This window comes from Cuculus canorus, chromosome 3, assembly GCF_017976375.1.
Source record: "Cuculus canorus isolate bCucCan1 chromosome 3, bCucCan1.pri, whole genome shotgun sequence".
NCBI lineage: Eukaryota > Metazoa > Chordata > Aves > Cuculiformes > Cuculidae > Cuculus > Cuculus canorus.
This window is the reverse complement of record NC_071403.1, coordinates 103,877,090-103,899,264: the sequence shown is the minus strand read 5'-3', so window position 1 is coordinate 103,899,264 and position 22,175 is coordinate 103,877,090. Positions and strand designations below refer to the sequence as shown.

The 22,175-nt window shown below is 40.0% G+C and overlaps 1 long non-coding RNA gene across 1 annotated transcript in view; it reads right to left on the bottom strand.

Moving 5' to 3' along the window:
- LOC128851735 (uncharacterized) overlaps window positions 1-7,291 on the bottom strand; it is a 52,363-nt gene extending 45,072 nt beyond the window's left edge. The window contains exon 1 of the long non-coding RNA XR_008449146.1: window positions 7,196-7,291. This is a non-coding gene — a long non-coding RNA (uncharacterized LOC128851735). The remainder of the gene's footprint in view (window positions 1-7,195) is intronic.
- Between the last annotated feature and the right edge of the window lie 14,884 nt (window positions 7,292-22,175).

Sequence of the window (22,175 nt, the reverse complement as noted above, 5' to 3'; positions counted from 1 at the left end):
ACTACAAAGACATTGTGAGGTTATGCAGAGAGAAAACTAGAAGTGTCAAAGGCCAGCTAGAACTTAACCTAGCTACCGAGGTTAAAGACAATTTAAAAAAAGTTTCTATAGATAAATCAGCAGCAAAGGAAGAGCCAAAGACAATCTTCAGCCTTTATTAAATGTGAACAGAAATATAATGACAAAGGACAAGGAAAAGATTGAGGTACTTAATGCCTTCCTTGCTTCAGTCTTTAATAGTAAAATTAGTTGTTCTCTGGGTACAGAGCCTCCTGAGCTGGAATACATGGACAGGGAGCAGAATGGAGCCCCCATGATCCAAGAGTGAAGGGTTACAGACTTTCTACTCCACTTAGACACACAGAAATCCATCGTTCCAGATGGGATCCACTCAAGACTACTGAAGGAACTAGTGGAAGTGCTCACCAAGGCGCTTTCAATCATTTATCAGTAGATCTGGCTAACTGTGGAGGTCCCATTTGACTGGAGATTAGTAAATGAAATCTACAATTGTTAACTGGTGCTTTACATCAGAGGCTATCATTTGCTTCTTATGAGCTTGGAACCAGAAGATAAATAAAAAATAGAAAACTCTTGGGGTAGAGGAGATCTCTTTATCTGGAATAAAGCCTCCATACAGGAGGGATTAACTGGGATGCTCTGTATTTAAATCATTACTCTATAAAAGCTATCAACAAAGCTCATCTTATACATTCCTGTTGCCAAAGCACAATGCTTTCTTGAAGTACTAAACCACATGCTCTTCAGTAGGATAGAATTTTATCCCTATGATGCTTTTATTTAAAATAGCAATAACATACTTGGTTCAGGTTTTAAAACAGACAGCATATTCATCAATTTAAATTTTACTTTTCATCATTTATGCTTTAATTACTCCTAATTTAACTTCCCTAAGAAAAAAAAAGTTGAATGATATGATTCTTACCACATACAATGATATTACTGGGATGTGCCTTTTTTATCTTTAGACTTGAAATCTGCACAATGCTACCACAATAAAGTCTAGTAAACATTTATTTTTGTGTTTCTAACACCACAAAGAAATTCTAAGCAGCACATGCAATCTCTCTATTAAAAGGAAAAGATTAAACCGATTGATGTCAATGGTAGATTCTACAAAGCCCTCAAAAAATTGTAATTGTAGTTTACCAGCAACCAAAGAGCAAATAACAATATTCTTTAAGATTTTGGAGAGAGAAATCAGTCTTCAGAAAAGTTGTGTTTACTAGACCAATAATCTAAAATTTCTAAATTTTAGTCTAAAAATTCCTTTTAACCCTATAAATAAATGATATCTTTTAATTACTACCTCTATCAAATTCAATTCATATGTTTTAAAAAAAGTTACTGGGAAAAAAAAGAACATCTGTGATCTGCAAAGTTCAAGGAACATTCAAAACATGGAATGTGTTCAAGTTTCACTGATAAACTTGTTCACACATACCTTTTGACCCATTATGTCTTCATTTCCCTACTTGCTTATGAATTTCGATGCATTCTTCCGAACAACCAAAACCTGCCTGTTACATATATACTTCAAAAGACAAAAGTACCATTTTCAGACCTCATCAGTCTCAAAAATCCTTGCAGAGTTTTGCAATATGCCTGGGCAGTTAAACACCTCTGTTTCGGAGAGACCAGTCCTGAAGGCAAGAGATAAGATTCTCCACAAGCAGAAACCCAAAGTAACAAGATACTCCTAGTTTCAGCTCCTAAACAAACCAAAAGGAACATTCTGCTCAGCTATACTGATGGAGGTGGCAATAAAAAAAGCCACTTCCAATGCAGGCAGGTTTCAGCTTCTCACAGATACTACTCAGGTCCCAAAAGCACATTCAGAAACTGGTTGGAAGGTAATGTAGTATATGGACTTGACTCGTACTGTGTTCCCCATGAGACATGGAAGTGAGCAGAAGGTTACAGCTACTCCCAGCACTACCTCATAATTTTGCAAATTATTTTCATGAGCATCTCCCAGTGTGAGATCTATAAAAGAAGAGTTTATTGTTAAAGCAGGAATCTTTAACCGAACAAGTAAAGCATCTCACACAGCTTGCCAAAACATCCATTATCAGAGACCACATACATTGTACTAAGTCCCCTACAGAATACCTCACATCTCTAAAAGTACAAGGCCTGCGAAACAGAGGCTTCTGGCTACCTTCCTCCTGTGAAAGAAATGCTACAAATAGCACAGTTCTCCAGGATAGAAATATATCACTTTAAGAGTTTGACAGTCATCTCTGGAGTACATCTAACAAAATCAATGAAAAGGTGAAAAAAAATCATGGACATTCACTGTAAAAGGTTTTATATATGTGTATATACATAGGCTTTTTCTTTCCTTGGGGTCAGGCGCCAGCTTAGTGCGAGGAAGAAACAAGACACTGAGAAAAAGTTATTAGGCAATTACAGGTCTCTGTCCTTGGTCTGCTAGCCCAAGTCAAAGTTAGAGTGACTGAGGTTAATAGATTCCTAGAGCAGATATGAGCTACTTGATTTTTAGCCAAAAGTTGTCAGGGGGAAGTGTTACTAAATAGTCTATTTTTCAACAATGAACTGTTTCTTAAACTGATGCTGCTTCAACTCAGAACAGCTAGAATAAAAATTGTAAAACACATTCATATCCCTGCCATCCTCTTTATCATAACAGAGCAGTTCCTCACTAGCCATGAACCCAGATATCCGAATTATTATCTAAACTCAGCAGAGCTTATTTAAGAATCTGGGCCATATCTCAGTCACACTGATGCAAAGCAGCAATCTTTCTTTATTTTCATAATGCTACTACGGATTCACACAGATATAAGAAAGAGCTGACTTAGACCAACCATTTTCTGGAGAGAAATACCTGTTAGGGGCTCAGCAGTACTGTTTCTGTGCATAACAACAGTAAGGCTGGTGTCTCTCAGCTCTGCAGCAGTACATTACAGCTGGAAGTCCAGACTGATGAATGACATATTTAGACACATAAAATAGATATCCACTTTTCAGTGCACCACAAAAAGGAGAGGGGCTTTTGAAGGTATTTCTGGTAAATTCTGTTATTTAGATGTTTTATATGGGATTGCTTACTCAATGGCTTAACGCAGCTGCACTGCTACTGTCTGAAAAATACGTCAAGCAGTCAGGAAGGTAGCTTCCTAATAGCTCTTGGAGCATCAATTTTAGAACACATGAAAAACATTACTAATCCCTTTAAAATTCCTCTAAGGTATGTAAGTCAATACTATTATTATTATCTTACATTATTTTATTTTTACGGTTGTTGAAATTGCAGTAGAGAAATATGATCAGCCTTAATCAGCATTACAATGTAGAGGGTAGGTCCTCATGTGACATAAACTTGTTAATGCTATTGAAATTGAAACAAGAATGAAAATGTCATATTATGCGAGAGTCTTCACTTACAAAATGAGAGTTCCTTAATTGTTTTTGTGGATAGTTTTATTAGGAGATGGAGAGCTTACGGAAAGCCAATGAATTGCAGAGACTAAGATATTTCTTGTCTAAGAGCTACTTAATTACATTTCAAAATAAATAACATTTAAATACTTTTCTGTGAAAGAAATTGCTGTGATTGCTTCAGAGGTGTTATGCAGAACTGGCTGCAGCTGTGAGATGCTGGCAAATACTGTACTGTTTAACCTTTCTTACAACGGCAAATTACATGAATGAAGTTCCAAATGCACCAAAGAATTTTCAGGTAAGCTGTCTAATGACTGTGAGCATACAAGGAAATTCACCTTTGAGGAAAGTGAATGAAAATCAACTATGGCGTTCTGTTTTCTGATGGTTGACGAATTATATGTAAATTTTGTTTATCTTTCTCCTATAGACCCATCTAATTGACACAGAGTGAGTATGTACCTGTCCTCTCCTCACAGTGAGAAGCAACAGTGCAAGGGACAGGGCAGAGCGAAGTTTGTCAGGTTTTCATTTTCCTTCCCTTGCTGGCACAATGTGGGTACAGTAGAAGTAAACCAAGTGGGAATCAGTATGCATGGAGATGAAGGCAGGAAAGCAGTGATGGCCAGGGTGTGTCGTCTGCTCCATATTTCTAAGCTTCTGCAATGGGATATAGGGGAAGCGAATTGATCAGCTCCAGATTGAAATGGGAGCCACTCTGGTTTCAAGAATTATTTGCACAAGATAATTTCACTTCTCTTTCCTCTGTATTTCTGCACCCTAAGAAGCCCATGTTTTCACCAAAATCTAAGTCATACTTTAGGAGTTTCATCTAATTTCAAGGAGATTTCCAACCACTGTGAGTGCTCACAATATTCTTGCTCTAATATGTAGTAATATTTTAACACATTAACAACTGCGGATCATAAGAGACACAAGGAGGACCCAATGTAAATAAATCTCCAGGCCTCTCACTGTGTATAACTCAGCTGATTTACCTTAGGCAACCCTAAATAGCAAGGTATTAAATCCATCAGTCTTAGTGACCATGACAAGGAAATGTATAAGGAGATAAATTACTCCCTGTTCTTTGCTGGTCTGACGAACAAGCTGGCCACTTGTCTGCTCTCGCACATCAATTTGGGATGGAAGGGAGGTCTACGCCGGAAAAATCTTCCTATATTTGCAGGTTTGCTAAGACAGCCTACACGTCACAGACATGGTGATGTCCCAGGACTGAGGCAAAGACAGTGTATTCCATTTCATTTAAGTCACTTATCTGTCTTTTCACAGCAACAATTTTTTGAGTGCTACTCTCCAAGGCAAGGTTTAAAATCCAGTCAAGGGAGGTGATGGTCCTGCTTTACTCCACAATGGTGCAGCCCCATCTGGAGTATCATTGCACAGTTTTGGTTGTTGCAGCCCAGAAAGAAGATCAGGCTACTGGAGAGTATCCAAAGGAGGGCCACAAAGTTGGTGAAGGGTCTAGAGAGGAAGCCATATAAGGAGCGGTTGAAGTCACTTGATCTGTTCAGCCTGGAGAACAGGAGACTGAGAGGGGACCTCATAGCAGTTTACTGCTTCCTCACAACGGAAAGAAGAGAAGCAGGTGCTGATGTCTTCTCTCTGCTGACCAATGACAAGACCTGAGGAAATGGCAGGAAAATGTGCTAAGAGAGGCTTAGGCTGGATATTAGGAAAAGGTTCTCACAGAGGGTAGTGGAGCACTGGAACAGGCTCCACAGAGAAATAGTCGTGGTGCCAAGCCTGACTGTTCAGGAAACATTTGGGCAATGCAGTCAGACACATGGTATAAATTTGGGGGTTGTCCTATGCAGGGATAGGAGTTGGACTCGATGATCTTTGTGGGTCCCTTCCAAGTCAGGTCATTCTCTGATTCTCTGGTATGATCTAGAAGTGAAAACCTCCCTAATCTACCTCTGATTCCTTGTTCTGTCCAGTGGCTGGGCTCAAAATTTGACAAAAAATAAGGAAAGGTTTATTGACTGAAAACATTGCTTTCAAAACAAGCTCAAATGTCTTGCATCAGACTGTTTGTAGACTGGCAGAGGCAGTACAATCATGGGGATAAATTTATAGGTAGGATAAAGCTGTCTCTTTGAATCATAAATTGACTGCAAGCAGAAAATCATAGTTCTCATACACTACGATGTCCAATGATGGCTTAAAGACCACCCATGCCCAAAACCAGCCTGCCAAGTGTCAAATATGTTATTAACTGGAAGTAAAAGCTAAAATAATTCCTGCCTAAATTCCCCTTGGGAAACTGACGTTTTATACTTCCTTAATACAAGCAAGTGCTTTTTATACACAGCTCAATCCTGTACCAAAGCACTACCTACCAGAATTGACAAATACCTTTCCCACTATAGGATTTTTGAGCAATAAGAATACTTTCAACTTCAAAAGAAACTTTATCCAAAGATCTCAGAGTGGTTTAAAAGCAATAATTAATTTAAACTTCATTAAGTAAAGAGGTAGAGACAACACTTTCCACAGTAGGCAAATTAGACATAGACTCTCAGAGGTATCACAGATGGCTGCATGCATGCAAGCAACAGAGCTGGAGACTGGATCCCTGGGGCATCCTGTGCAATGCCCTGCATCAAGCACCAGAGATACCACCCTATATGTGTTTTTCTGAATAATCATCAAATTCTCACAATATTGAAGACACTGTGAATTTCTTCATAGTACTTATTTACAATAAAAACACATTATCATCTCTAGGTGATTTCATTTTGGTTTACTATGTTAGGGGCTTTTTTTTCTTTTTCTTTCCCTCTAAGTGAGCTCTTCTTTATTACTAAACAGCCAGTAAAGAAGTAGAGAGAGAGTTATCAAGGGCTGACTACATTAGTCTCAAATGTCTTTTCAGTGTATTAAATTGTTTTCAATTACCTCCTAATACAGCTCCAGGGAGCCTAGGAGAATGGAAGGATTAGTAGAATAATGAGTTTAAATTATTTAAGGCTTTAGGTTGCCCCCCACCCCCTCTCATTATGTGACTTTGTTGGATTTAATCCTAGACCAGAGGTATTTGACAGTACAAGCCAGGCTGTACCTAACAAGTAATCTTGATCTCAAATCAAAGGGTTGAAAGAAGAGGATATAAAAATGCAAATTTCTCCTCCCTCTCAAAAAAAAAATACATTAAAAAGAGGTAGAAATGTTATATTTTGCACTGCTTGAAACAAGGTGACTGTGTTAGCAGTTGTTGAAACAGATAAGACAGTCATGAATGGCAGATGGATTTATCAGGCAGGAACATCCGTGAGGAAAAAGTGCAAGAGATCCACTCTTACCTTATTGCATCATGATGTAATGAAACTCAAAAATTCAGTCAGATGAATTGCCAGTTGAATTAAATTTCAAGGAAGGGGTGAACCAAGGTAGCTGAGATCTTTCTGCTTCTCTCTAGTAGTCACTTGCATGGCCATCATTACACATATATTTGAGTATCTCAAAGCTATTATATTAGATGTATTTTGTCTTCCTAACATCCTAATGAGTTGTAGAAATTTCAGTTCAGAAACTGGAGATACAAAATCACATTCTAAATGTCACACTGAAAGCTCCGAGAATGCCAGGAATGCAGTCAATATCTCCTAAGCTCTCCCACAAAAAACCACCCATGGTGGGATAATAGTCTACAAAAAACAATAATGCAAACCAAACAAACAAGAAAACAACACAAAAATGAAAACATAGCCATGGTTCTAGAGGGAAGAAACATATGCCTTACAGGGCAGAGGAGGATTATCACAGCACAGTCCTTCAATTTCCAGTCTTCATCATTCTAGTCTGGTATGATAATCAGTGGTCCTGTCTATGCTCTATGCAGCTTTTCAAGCCTTTCTTTCTCCCTACGATTTTGTGCTCCACTTGGCTATTGTTTAAGACAAATCTAATTCAACTGCCAAATTAGCTTTTCTGAACCAGAAAAAATAGGTTACATGACACTTCTGCCATAGTGGCTATCCATATCTTCATTATAATAATACAATTTCCTTCACACTGAAGTTGGAACTTTGTTTCTGTCAAATATGGTCCTGTGGAGTAAACACGAAATTGTTGATTACGGATCCTAATGCCATAACTTTACTGATCAATTTAAAATGAGGATCTAGATAGTTTGTTTAGCCCTGATTTTCTTTCAATAAATGCCAAATTAATATGAATTACAAAGTATAGCGTATTCTTTGCAACAGAAAATGTGAAACCTTACTCTTCTTAGACACTGTGTATTGTCAGCATCACAGCTATATGAGAATTAATAAATGTCTTGAGTTTCAATGTGTCACCTATGGAAATATTTGGGATCACGAGAAATCAGTAAGAAACACAATACATGTGAAAGATGTTGCAAATAAAATTCCCAATCACTTCATATTGTAGAAGAATATCAACTATGTACTAAGGTTCGAGAGAAGAACTGAGAAAAGCTGTTGGAACTACAGTATGTTTGAACATTTTTTCCAGCAATGTTTTTTTCCCTCCCTGGAATTATTTAGTCAAAATGTAAACTTCAGGAAGAAAAAGGTTTGGGGTTTGGTTTTTGCTTCCCACTACTTAGGTCCAATATTGAACCTTTTGGAAAATAAACTTGTGCCATTTTATTAAAAAGATCCAAGGACTAACATCAAGCAGAGCAAGAACCAAAAGTTTGGAATACCCTGTGCTCAGGCAAAACTTCAAGTACAAAATAGGGGTTCTTCGGTGTTAACTGTGCACAGGTATGTGTGTATATGTATTCATACATACATTCATATACGTACATATCTTTACTTCCATGCTCCTTTTCCCGCTTCATCTTTTATTTTATTTCTATTATTCTCCTCCTCTCTTCAAAAAACTCTACAGGAGAAATCTTGGTTTATCCCTGATAGAAAAGGGAAAATTTCTGTGGGCAGACAGACATGGGGTTTTTGTCTCTGCTCTTATCATGAACATCTGAGTTATTTTAGTCTTCTTAATCCATAACTATTACAAGGGATTCTCTGTTCTTGCTAACAGATATGACTATTGCTAATCTAAAGACAGCATTTTTCTCACTCATGCTTTCATAAGACTTTGTAATCATAAATGGGTAAGAATGCATAGAGATTCAATTTAAAATCAAAATCTAAAATACATTTCAGGTACACGAGATGAGTATACACAAAATTCTGTCAGAAACTGAGAAACTATCAAAAGTGTGTGCAAGCCACAGCTTCCATATAACTGATTGAAATACTGGATAATCTTGAATGAGCCCAACATTTCACCAACAGGGCTTGTCCCGAAATCAGAGCTAGGCAAAAGATATTAGTCTCATACTGTATACATGAAATATATTTTCCATTGTTCTCACTCTTCCTGTGACCACAGACTCAGCCTTCAGAAGGTATCAATACATTACGATGAATACTATGAAAAGTGACAAGTGGATTTTCAAGAAGTCTTCATCCATATTCGCCTTCATCCTCCTCTAAGGTGCTATTAGCTAGCATACTTAGGGGATTCTCTGTTTAGTTCGACCTTGGGTCAGCCAGCTGAAGTTAGAAAAATCCAAGACTTTCGACACCTTATCTTCACCCCAGGAAGAGGGAAATATGAATTCACTCTTCAATATGTAACATGAAGATAGTTCTATCTATAATCAAGCATCATAATTTGCAGTACTAACAGAAGCCTTTTCACAGTGAGACAAAAGAGACACAGCCATCACTGGAAATGAACCCAACTGTTCTAAAAAACAGTAGAAGCTACAGGTGTTACTGCCTTTCAAGCATTATAATGGTACTAGCGTAAGAGGAGTTGCTAATAATTTTGGAAGTAGCTCACAAAAAGATGAGAGCCACAAGGCAGGACTGTAGACAGAGGCACTCTAGCTCTGTTAATTCTCTTGCTAAAACCCTGTCTGCACTCACATGCAACCCAGAATTTAAAAGGCTGCGTGCCGTAGCAGAACTCTGCCTGGGAACTCCAAATCAGCAGTAGATGCCTTGGGTGTATGTTAAATACTTCCCCACATCCACAGCTCCACGTTTCTACCCAGTGGCACAGGAACCTGGAGCCATGGAAGAGATATTCACATATCATCTTAGTGCCCTTCTTCTGTTCTTTGTAAAATGTGTTAATGTGAATACTTTTAAAGTTTTAGCCTGAAGTAAATTAACTACATTATGTATACTGACAAATTATGCAGATTTATGCCAGATAATCAGTCAGTGTTCTTGCCATTGGAGACAGTTTATGTCCAAACGGAATAGTTTGAACTTGAACAAATAAGTTCAGATTGTTCCCACCGGGCACATGACTTCAGTCTCCTAGAATACTACCTTGTGATTGTCTCTAAAACTCCTGTTTCCTAATATGTTCACATTTCAGCTTGTTCTTTCTGATCTTTGATGGATAGATCCACCTCCACTCTTCTTCAGATCCTTTATTTTGGAGGCAAATACACAAAATGGTTGCTAAACCATACTATAGCAAGCAAAATAGTGGAGAGAGAGCTTAAACCCATTTCTGAGGGCTCAGGAGCAATTCCTTGGGCTTTACTACTTTGATAAACTAAAGTGTTAATGACAGGGATTTTGGCAAGCAGGAGGAGGGAACAAGAGGGGGTGATGATACCACGGTTGATGAGAGGAAAGAGAAATGACAGACAACCAAGGACCCAAACAGTGGCTTCCCCAAAGAGCATTCAGGATTTGAAATCAGGTCTCTTCAGGAAAACTCCCCTTCCAGCATACCAAGAGGAACAGTGGCTCCCTAAAGAATGATGCACAAACAGATTCAGTGGGAACAACTGTAGTCTTGAAAGTAACCTCCTGGACTCTGACTTTGAAAATCTGTACCGCCACAGACATTCTGCATGAGGCCAATTCATTTTTGGTACCTACATCCCTCTTTCCCCAGAATTTCTCTCCTGCCCTACCACCCCCATGTGCTGAAAAATGAGCCAGCAGGGAAGAAAATCAGTTTGGCTGTGCAGAGAGCTTTGGGTTGATCTTGGAAAAAAGAGATAAGTATATGAGCTTTCGAAAGAGGGGCAGGCACCTCACGAGGACCACAAGGATGAATTCAGTGAGGTCATGCAGAGAAAAAATCAGAAAGGCTGAAGGCCAACTAGAATTAAATTGGCCAATTTGGTGAAAGATAATAAAAATCTTTCTACAAATATATTAACAACAAAGAAAGACTCAAGGAGAATCTATCCTTTACTGGATGCAGGGCGAACAGTAGTGGCAAATGGTGAGGATACGGCTGAGATGCTTAATGTCTTCTTTGCCTCAGACTTTAATAGTAAGGTAAGATGTTCTCTGGCTACTCCGCCTCCTGCGCCAGAAGGCAAGGAGGGGGAAACAGAACAAAACTTCAACAATCCAAGAGGAAACATTTAGAGACCTGTTGGGCCAATTAGACACTCACAAGTCTATGAGGCCTTTTGGGAACCACCCAAGGGTATTAAGAGAGCTGGCAGAGGTGATCGCCAAACCCCTTTCCATCATCTACCAGCAGTCCTGTCTGACTGGGGAAGTTCCACTTGACTGGAGGTTGGCAAATGTTACACCCATTTACAAGAACGGATGGAGGGAGGATCTGGGAACTACAGGCCTGTCAGTCTAACCTTGGTGCCGGGGAAGGTCATGGAGCAGGTGCCATCTTGAGAGCTATCACACAGCACACACAAGACAACCAGGTGATCAGGCCCAGTCAGCGTGGGCTTATAAAAGGCAGATCCTGCCAAACCAATCCGATCTCCTTCTATTAAAAGGTTACATGTTTAATGGATGAGGGAAAGGCTCTGGAAACAGTGTACCTAGACTTTAGTAAAGATTTTGACACCATTTCCCACAATATTTTGCTTGAGAAACTGGCTGCCATTGGCTTGGACAGGCATAACCTCTCCTGGGAAAAAAATGGATGGATGGCCAGGCTCAAAGAATTGTGGTGAATGGAGTTAAATCCAGCTGGAGGCCCGTCACAAGTGGTGTCCCCCAGGGCTCAGTACTGGGTCCAGTTCTGTTCAATAACTTTCTCAATGATCTGGATGAAGGGATTGAATGTACCCTTAGTAAATCCGAGGATGATGCTAAGCTGAGAGGAAGTGATATGCCTGAGGGTAGGGAGGGTCAACAGAAGTATCTGAACATACTGGATCAATGGGCCGATTCCAAAAGTATGAGTTCAACAAGATCAAGTGCAGAGTCCTGCACTTGGGACACAACAATCCTGTACAGTGTGACAGGCTTGAGGAAGAGTGGCTGGAAAGCTGCCTGGCAGAGAAGGACCTGGGGGTGTTGGTTGGCAGACAGGTGGGTATGAGTCAGCAGTGTGCCCAGGTGGCCAAGAAGACCAATAACATTTGACCTGTACCAGAAACAGTGTGGCCATCAAGACTAGTTGGCAGTGTTGGGTTACCTGAGCACAAAGGAGAAACTATTGTGGGTGAAGGGGCTGAAGTAAAATTCAGAAAGTCCTGCCAACTTTGGTGTCCTAAATGGTCAGATGCAGCTAAGTAGCAAATATGGCACAGACTGAAATGATATTGTGCAGCCTTTCTGCTTGCAAAGACACTTCCCTGATTAAGTGTCTTATTGAATAATTGCAAACTGTAAGAAATGCAGGACTCTTTTATCCTTCTTTTAACAGTACTATTAAGCTTGTTTCTCTGTATGATGGGCATATTGATTTGCTTCATGCAGGGATACTGCAGCTTGTTAGGAACAGTGTAGTGGAAGAGTACTCTTTTTCAGTCATTTAATCTTGTTGGGTTTTTTTTTCCTTTTAAGCTATTCTAGCACTGCAGGTGCTGGGACCAGTGCATTAACTGCTCTTTACTTGACTTCAATGCTTGTACAGGGAGGGCATATAAAAGAATCCAGACTTATGAGGCAGGATTTCTGATACATAGAAAACACACTGACCGTGAAGTAGTTTGAATTTGTGCCCTGCCACTTTAAAGAGAGTTTCTAGATTGTTCTGGAAGCACCTGCATAGTCTGGCCATGTTTATCTACAATAAACAAACATTTTGTCAAGCCAATAACTCATATTAGCAAACCTTTCACACAGACCTGTCCCTCCCTGGGGAGAGGTACTTTTATCTGATCTTGCAATTTACAATAGAGATACTGTATGTAGGAACAATCAACCAACTATTGTGTTATTCATGAATTTGCTCTCCTAGGGTGTATAGTTGAACCTCAGTTACCATAGATAAACTCTGCAGTACTAACAACGCTAATGCCCTCTGCTGTGTACAGTTAACACTACAGCGTAACTACAGCAGAGTTCACCGTGTCAGCTGCCAAAACACTGCATTTTGACCCAGCTAAGCCACCCTTCTTGTCCTGCCTCAATCCCACCACAGCTGGGAGACCAGAGATGGATGAGAGGTCCCCAGGCACTCAGACAGCTGCTCCTCTAGACTGATCTGATGAACACGCGGTATGGGTGCAGCAGGATCATTGCAAAGTCATGTATAGATACATGGGTAGCAGTTATAGGTGCTGTTATTTCACTTTGTGAAGATCTGGGAACAAGTTAATAGCTGCCATTGTGATACCAAGGGGTCAGACTGGCCTTCAAGATAAGACAGGACTGCAGACAGGTATTGGCTCCTCATCATTTCAACAGGGTTATTTTATGATCACAGGCAATTCACATAAGCTCTCCAGACTTCTATTTCCTTATCAGTAACAGAGGTAGTGATATCCATCTCCCAGGGATGCCATGTAGTCAGGCTCATTACTGACTCAGGTTCAAGGTACTCGGCAGTTCATTAGAGGTTCAAGGTACTTGGCAGTCACTAGTGTTCATCCTAAGCACACCAAATGCAGTAGAAATATCCCCACTGAGTTCAGTGGGCCTTGGGGGTAAGACTTGCAGAGGAGCAGTTCCCTGTTACAGTATGGCATAGCATGTATCCTATTAAGAACCTGAATACGTTCAAATGAAAATGGGCACAGGAGAAATCTCCACCTTTATTAACAGCATGTTAAACTGAAGGACCTAAAGCAAAGAGTGGTGTGGAAAAATCTTAGCAAGAAAGGAGATTGGGTGAGTGAGTTTGGCTATAGCAGCCCTTCAGAACCAGGGAAGATTGCAACACCCAAGTTCAGAAAACTTTGCTTAAAGCTGACATTTGTGATGACAGAGAAAGCGTACCCTGTTGGCTACTTGACTAGCACACTTAAGCTAAAAGTAAATGGTCGACTGTACTACCTTACTGAGTGAGGCTGGTCTTAGCGATATGTTCTTTCTCCCATTTTGTACCAATTTAAACATCTTCTTACAATTATGATCATGTGAAATTTTTTTGGTTTAAAACAAATTTTAGAACCATCGAATTCGGCAGTTCCACAATGTCTTTGCTGTATTAAACATATATAGATTAAAGAGGCCTAAATACCACCCTTAGTGCTCATTGCTTTGATTATACCAGTAAATAAAAAAGGCTGTGTATTGTTATCTAGATGTAAGATTTACTGAACTGCCAGAGCCTGTATCATAGAGCTAAAGCTAAACTCTTTATCACAAGCTGAACAAGACAGATGACAAAACTGAATTTGGACAAACAACATATTCCCATTTAGTTTACTATTTTCTGTCCCCTGGTTTATATACAATACAGGTAATAATCAATTACAATTCCTTTTTACCAAAACATTTCTTAAATATAAAATTGCTTTTTTTGATCAAAATACAGAACAAACTGAAATCTTCAGAGAAACAAGAAGATTTTTTTTTTTCTCTACAATTTCCTGGATTTGTTTCTGAAATTAAATATGCTATTAAAACTGGGACAATTTGAAGAATAATATTCTTGCAAAACTTCAAATGTGGGCATGTGTTGACCTATTCTGTTAGTGTTATTTTCCTACATTGCCAATGTTGGGCATTCTAGTGTTCTCAATGTAGACAGAAAGCACCAAATGAGAAGTATTATCAATTACATTACTTATGGGTTTTCCACATTAATTCCTTCTTTCCTAAGAGGTTTAACGTCGCTATCTCATCTCACTCTTGTATTTTCAACCAATACCTTTATTGTCACATATCAGGCTCATACAATACCAATTATCCAGCTACTGGAAAACTAGGTCCTGACACAAGACACTGGCTTCTCGTGCAAGTGTTGCCAATGGCTATATGTACCATCCATTATAATTATTAGCTGTGTATTCTGTCAGCTCCTAACACAGTTTCAGGCTGAGCTTTTCCCCATTGTATTTAATACCACAGGGATGCTCTACAAGCTACATTATTTCACATGATTCGATTGTGAAGAGCTGTTCAATAGTGCAGTAGGCTTTCTTTGCCTGAATAGCGATGGCAGTACTGATTACCTTTAATAACGTTATTATGCTGTGTGCACAAATCAGGCACAAAGAGCAATCAGGTGGAGAACTAGATTGTTTTTTTTTTAAAAAAAAATGATCCTTATTCTTGCTAAATGTCTACTGGACCTTGAAAACAGTAATAGGATGGCCTTTAAATTCTTACTGCTTTGATAAGAGATGAGAGATGAAGCCAAATACATTTCTTCCAGTTGGGTAGCTGTTTTTTGCAGGCGCTGCCTAGAGGTTACTTAAAGTGGAAGTTACGAAAGAAGGACTTGAACGGTGTATGCAGTTAGTACAGATGTATAAATAATTTAATAACAACACATTTTATGCAGATGGAGCTGTTCACAGCAATATAGAGAGACTAAGCTTCAACAATCAGTCCAAAAAACAAAGGAAATGAAAACCAAAAAAAAAAATTCAAAGGAAATCCCAACCCATCAGAACTGGTTCTGGATGAATCAAGACCAGTCTCATAGTAACTTGAAAAAAACCTTCAAAAAAAATCAGTGGATTTTTTTTTTTTTTTTTTTTTTGCAGCCCTCTCCTGATGTGTTCAATTGCTCACAAAGTGATTTTTCATATAGCCATGCAGCTCTATTGCTGTGACTGTTGTTGTTCCTCTTACTTCCCAAAGTGTCTGGATAATATTACCTAAATTAAAAATGTGGCTTATAGGCAGATTCTCTCCTTTTCAAGGGATCAAGACCTCCCTGGAAGATACCTCACATACTCATACACGAACAGACACTTCTCAAAAAGCTAAAGCCTTGAACACATGTGGTTTATAACATCCCCATCTGTTCCTTTTGTTTTATGGCTAAAGGGCTGGACATGGATTGGAAGAAAATTTAGATACTCGGGGCAAGGAGGGCTCTTCTCTAGGAGGACTCTAAATGGGTCCTTCAGTTTTCAAGTGAGATTCAGAAGTCCTGACAACTGGAATCACTTAATTCATTTTGAATCAGCAAACCATTTGGCAGTGCCCTGCAAAAAAACCTCATTCTTGTAAATAGGTCTTTGTTTGGCTGAATGTGGACAACATTTTCTTCTGGTCCTTTCTTTGTTTGCTGTTGTTTGAGTAGTACCTGGATAATGGACACGTTGTCAAATATAAGCAAGCAGTTTCTTGAGCATCCTTTCGTTTTTCTCTCCCTGACTTACTCAGCTATTCAAGGCTTTTTTTGCATTATTTCTTCCTTATTTCTCATCCTTTAAAAATCATTTTCAGGCAAGATAACTTAGCCTCAGGCAACACACTTGTGCAAATGACACAAAGAACATAGGATCCAAAAAAAACCCCACAGTATAGTGCCAATCATTGCAAATTGTAGAAAAAGTGTTTATTCTAATGAAGAGAAATTGGATTAAAATAAACTAGAACTTTTCAGGCATACTCCCTAACTCACAGCAATATGTTCAGGAAATCATTTTATTTGCTAATCTATTAACTTGCATAGCCATCATACCTGTAAACTATAAGTCCTCCATCACCAGCACACTGTGAATGGCTTTGAGTGATAGAGTTTCTCTGATATGTGCATTTTCTAGTGTTTCAGCAACTGCAACAGGGCATGTAGCTGCCAAGTTTTTGTATGCACACAGTAATCCGACTAACTATGCAGCACAGAGATTTGATTCACAGGTATAGATTGGAAATGTACCCAAATCCTACTGGTTTTAAACTTTGCCTCCAATCTTCTGGCAAAATCCCCAGCTGGCATACCTCGAAGTAACACCATTAAGTAGGACCTACTTCTTAAAACGGTCTAAATCATTGACAACACACTAGGGATTCATCTAGTGCTGTGAATTATACAGACTAGGCGGGTTTGCATCATTGTTTTCTCAGATATTTACATATTATATATTTACAGTCTTAGGTTGACAATAGACTTATTCAGCCATGGTGTTAACATTTAACAGTGAACCTGGAGACAGCTGGAGACAGCTCCATGCTCTCCATCACAAGGGCTTAAGTTTCCTCTTGCCACAAGACCATAAAGGTTATGGAGATTTTCCTGCTGTCCTTTTGGAGCTCACAGTCCTTTGGGGCTCAACATCTGCTCAACCATTTGAACACACAAAGAAAATACACCAAGTAGTAGTAAGTACCACTAGTTCCAACAGAGGAAAAACTAACTTTTCAATGACTGACTTTTGCCAGAGACATGGAGACTTCTCTGCAAGTAAATAAATCAGGACAACTCAGCCTACCCAGTTCAGCAGAAGACCCTGGAGTAGATGTGTGGCTGCATTAATATGCAAAACCAGGTGCCGCATACAGGAGAGTCGAGGAGATGAGTCAGAAGAAATCTCACTAATTGCATAAGTCTGCTCCTGGGTCTTCTGCCAGCTGGCAGAGAGTGTGGCAGCCTCATTAAGTTTCACTTTCTGTGCTGCTCACTTCTAGGTTGGGAAGGGAGGACTGAGGGCAGCTTTTTCTTTCGCTCAACTTGAACTGGAAAAAAAAAATCATAAAGAGGTGTTTCCACCCACCTTGCTGATGATGCCTGGCAAGAATTAGAGATGTCTCTTCAAACCTAATGTTATTCAAAGAGTTTTTAAGTTCCTCTCTTCAATTTACATCTAAGAGTCTGTGGAGAAAACCGCTTTTTCTGGCAAGAATAGCACCAGATTGCAGCATAGGAGGTCCTGATGAGTGGCTGAGAGCCAAATAACATAAGGTGAAGCATTATTATGAATTCAAACAGTAGTGCCAGAGCTTGCTGCTTCTTTCAGCAAGCACAGATTTGCCATTTCATATTTAAATTAAGAAGCTGATTATTTTGCCTCAACTATTTAAATAAAGATGGAACACTAAGTGGCACCTGATATTTCCCCTGGGATAAACTGCAAAGAATTATGTTTTTCTTCTTTGTTTTTTTTCTTTTTTTTTTCTTTTTTTTTTTTTTACCGGAGAAACCACTTCCTTTAATAAGAATAAAGCTAATAAGAATAAATATACTTCAGGGCAGGATGTTTTGGGACTGGTGGGATATATACCCACTGAAGACCCTTTCCTTCACTGCAAAGGAGGTCAGGAATGGGACATGCTGAGAACTGTACATTCTGGACATTTTCCTCACCATTCTTAAAGCCTGAATTCTCACTACTTTCCAAACCTCCAGTTTCCCCAAACATTATTGTAATAGTTTTATTCTGAAAGTCATCCTTAAAAATGTCAATTCAAAACAGGTTACAGATGTTTTACATGAAATTTTGATTTCTGTAACTCATTCCTTGCTTTGATTAAATATAGTTCTGGTTCGTCTCAGTTCCCCATGTCCTTCTCCTATTTTTTCTCATAAAGGTAAATTCACAGACTACCAGGATGCAAACTACTCTGAGTCGAACCATCCTTGTCCCTCTGCATCTGGGTGTAGCCCGTGAAGTCCTGATGTGTGAAGAGGAAATAACCAAGAATGTTTCTTTGCTACAGACAGAAGCTTTTCTAATCTCTGACATTATTTGTTCTTTCTTTACATTTAAGACAAAGAAAACCTATGTAACAGCTACAAGATATCAAGGACAGGACACAGCACATATAGTCAGTCTACACCTGATAAAGTTCTCCTTTTGCTTAGCAATATGACATCTCTAATTTTTTGCTTGCCTATCACTAAACTCATTTGAAAGCTCTGTATAATGTGTATAGATGTACATCAATTAGACAGACCAAAAAAGGTACAAAAGTGATCTGCCCCAAGTTATTCAAGGTAATGGCAAAACTCGCAGAAGAAATTAGGAACCCCAACTCCCATTTCCCTGATTTTCTTCATCGTTTAAAAGAAAAGCTGTTTCTATCTGCAAAGTGACTGCCAAAGAGATGGCTGCACCTGGGCTGTTTCATACTGCAGTAGGCTAGGACCTGGACTGCCTCCAGTGCCCACAATCCTTTTTCATTCTTCTCATTGTTCACCCAGGTGCCAAGCCATTGAAATCTGCTGGTGACTGAAAGCTGAGAAATCTCAGTGTCAGCTCAGTTTTGCTTAGATTAAGAGTTACATAGGGAACTAAAGTCTCTGCCTTCTAAACCAGTGCCTGTATCTACTTGATTATGGAAATGAATGCAAAGGTCCTGTTGTAGGAAAAAATTCCTAGTCTGTATGGCATATTAATAGGATAACCCATCTACCCTGTGAGGAAAATGTTCAGTAAAGACTTCTTAGTAGGTATTCAATGGTTTTAACCCTCAGTGGTGATGCAGGCCAAGAATTTGTATTTGATGCATGTGCTTCAAACCATCTCACTTAGTCTCACAGATTGAAGGAACAGAGAGGCAGATGAGCAGAGAGATACAGCAAAGAAAGAGAAAGAGTATATGAGACAAAGATAGAGAAATCAAATAGGATCTGACATCAGCTTAAACCCATTAAAACACCTCTCTGAGGACTGCCAATCTGGAAGAAATGATGGTTTGTGAGGGTTATAATACATAAATCAGTACTGAAACAAAGAAGTTGGGTTAAGGCTGAGTGCTCCTTGGTTTTCATTATAGAATCATAGAATTGTTTAGGTTGGAAAAGACCTTTGAATTTATCAACTCCAAACATTAACCTAGCACTACAACTTCACCACTAAACCATGTCCTTAAGCACCACATCTACAGCATCATCACCTCCAAGTATGTTGACTCAACCAGTTCCCTGGGCAGCCAATTCCAAAGCTTGACAACCGTTTTGGTGAAGAAATTTTTCCTAATGTCCATTCCAAACCTCCCTTAGTGCATCTTGAGGTCACTTCCTCTTGTCCTATCATTTGTTAGTTGGGAGAAGAGACCAACACCCACCTGATTGGAACCTCCTTTCAGGTAGTTGTTGACAGTGATAAGGTCTCCCCTCAGGCACCTTTTCTGCAGCCTGAACAACTTCAGTTCATCCTCATAAGAATCACAGAATCACAGAATCACAAGGTTGGAAAGGACCCATTGGATCATCGAGTCCAACCATTCCTAACACTCCCTAAACCATGTCCCTAAGCACTTCATCCACCCGTTCCTTAAACACCTCCAGGGAAGGCGACTCGACCGCCTCCCTGGGCAAAGACTTGTGCTCCAGACCCTTCACCAGCTTCATTTCTTTTCTTTGGACATGCACTAGCACCTCAATGTCTTTCTTGTAATGAGGGGACCAAAACTGAACGCAGTATTCAAGGTGTGGCCTCATTACCTCTGAATACGGTGGGATGATGAGGATTCCTAACAGGACCTTTCCTAGTCCTGTTAGCCACACTATTCCTGATAAAAGCCAGGATGTTATTGCCTGCTTTGGACACCTGTGTATACTGCTGGCTCATATTCAACCAGCTATTAACCAATGACGCCAGGTCCTTTTCCACTAGGTACCTTTCCAGCCATTTATCCCCAGACTTGTAGCGCTGCACGGGGTTGTTGTGGCCCAGCTGCCAGACCCAGCACTTAGCTTTGTTGAACCTCATAGAGCTGGCCTCAGACCATCAATCTAGTCTGTCCAGATCCCTCTGTAAAGCCTTTCTTTCCTCAAGAAGATCGACACTCCTGCACAACTTGGTGTCATCTGCAAACTTACTGTTATTCTCATTAAATAGTTCTTATCCTTAGAAAAATGTAGATTTATTTAACATAGTATTCCTATAGGCAAACTAGTCGGATAAAACAAGAGACCAATATTGACTGTTTACGTAAAGGCAACGATTGTTCAGGCTTTCACTTTCCTGCAAACACGTAATTCCTAATTAACATACATTAATGGGATTGTTACTTCCAAGGGGGAGTAGTTCATTTATTACAGCCTTCTTCCCCTTTTGGCCTCTCTTCTCAATTTGACAACCAAGGGAGACAATTAGCAGCTATGGTGAAATGGATGCATATTTTATGAGTTAGCTGGCAGAGAGGACAAGCTCCATTTTCTTTAATGTGCTTAGACAATAAGCTGGGGTGGATTTGAACTGCTGACCCTGTGCAGTAAACTACCATGTGGTATTACCATCCTCTTGAACCAGTAACTACCTTGGAAGATTATTTCTTAATGTGACTAATGGAGGTTCCTTAAGAGAGAAAAATAACCTAAGAAAACAAGGTGGGGCCAGGGGAGTAAAGTCCCTCCCACTGTAGGGGATGATCATGTTCGTGACCACCTGAGGAACCTGAACATATATAAGTCTATGGGACCTGATGAGATGCATCCCAGAGTCCTGAGGGAATTGGCTGATACGGCTGCCAAGCCACTCTCCAGATATTTGAAAAGTCATGGCAGGCAGGAGAAGTCTCTGGTGACTGGAAGGAGGGTAACATTGCCCTCATTTCTATAAAGGGTAGAAAAGATGACTCTGGGAACTACCAACCTGTCAGCCTCACCTGTGCCTGGGAAGATCATGGAACAGATCCTCCTAGAAGCTATGCTAAAGCACATGGACGATGGGTAGGTGGTTAGTGGCAGCCAGCATTGCTTCACAAAGGGCAAGTCTTTTCTGACCAACCTAAAGACTTCCTATGATGGGATGACCACAACAGTTGACAAGGGAAAAGCAATGGATGTAATCTATCTGTACTTCTGTAAAGCCCTTGACATGTTCCCCCACAACATCCTTCTCTATAAATTGAAGAGATGTGGATTTGATGGGTGGACCGTTCAGTGGATAAGGACTTGGTTGGATGGGTGTATTCAGAGAGTAGCAATCAACGGATCGATGTCCAGATGGAGACCCATTATGAGCAGCATCCCTCAGGCATTCACATTGGGACTGGTGCTGTTTAGTATCTTCGTCAATGGTATAAAGAGTGAGATCGAGTGCACCCTCAGCAAGTTTGCAGATGACTCTAAGCTGGCTGGTCAGTTATCACAACGGAAGGACAGGATGTCATCCAGAGACAAGCTGGAGAATTGAGCCTCTGTGAATCTCATGAGGTTCATCAAGGCCAAGGACAAGGTCCTACACCTGGCTCAGGGCAATCCATGGTTTCAACACTGGATGGAGGATGATGTGATTGAGAGCAGCTCTGCAAAGAAGGACTTGGTGTTGATTGATGAGAAGATTGGCATGAGCTGGCAATGTGCATTCACAGCCACAACCGTATCCTGGGCTGCATCAAAAGAAGCGTGGCCAGCAGGTCAAGGGAAGTGATTCTGCCCCTCTCTTCAGCTATTGTGAGACCCCAACTGAAGTACTGTATCCTGTTTCTGGAATCCTCAATATAAAAAGGATATGGAGCTGTTGGAACGGGTCCAAAGGAGAGCTACAAAGAGGATCAGAGGGCTGGAGCACTTCTGCTATGACGACAGGCCAAGAGAATTGAGCTTTTTCAGCCTGGATGAGAGAAGGCTCCAAGGAGACCTTGTAGTGACCTTCCAGTACCTGAAGGAGGTGTACAAGAAAGCTGGGGAGGGACTTTTTACAAAGACATGTAGTG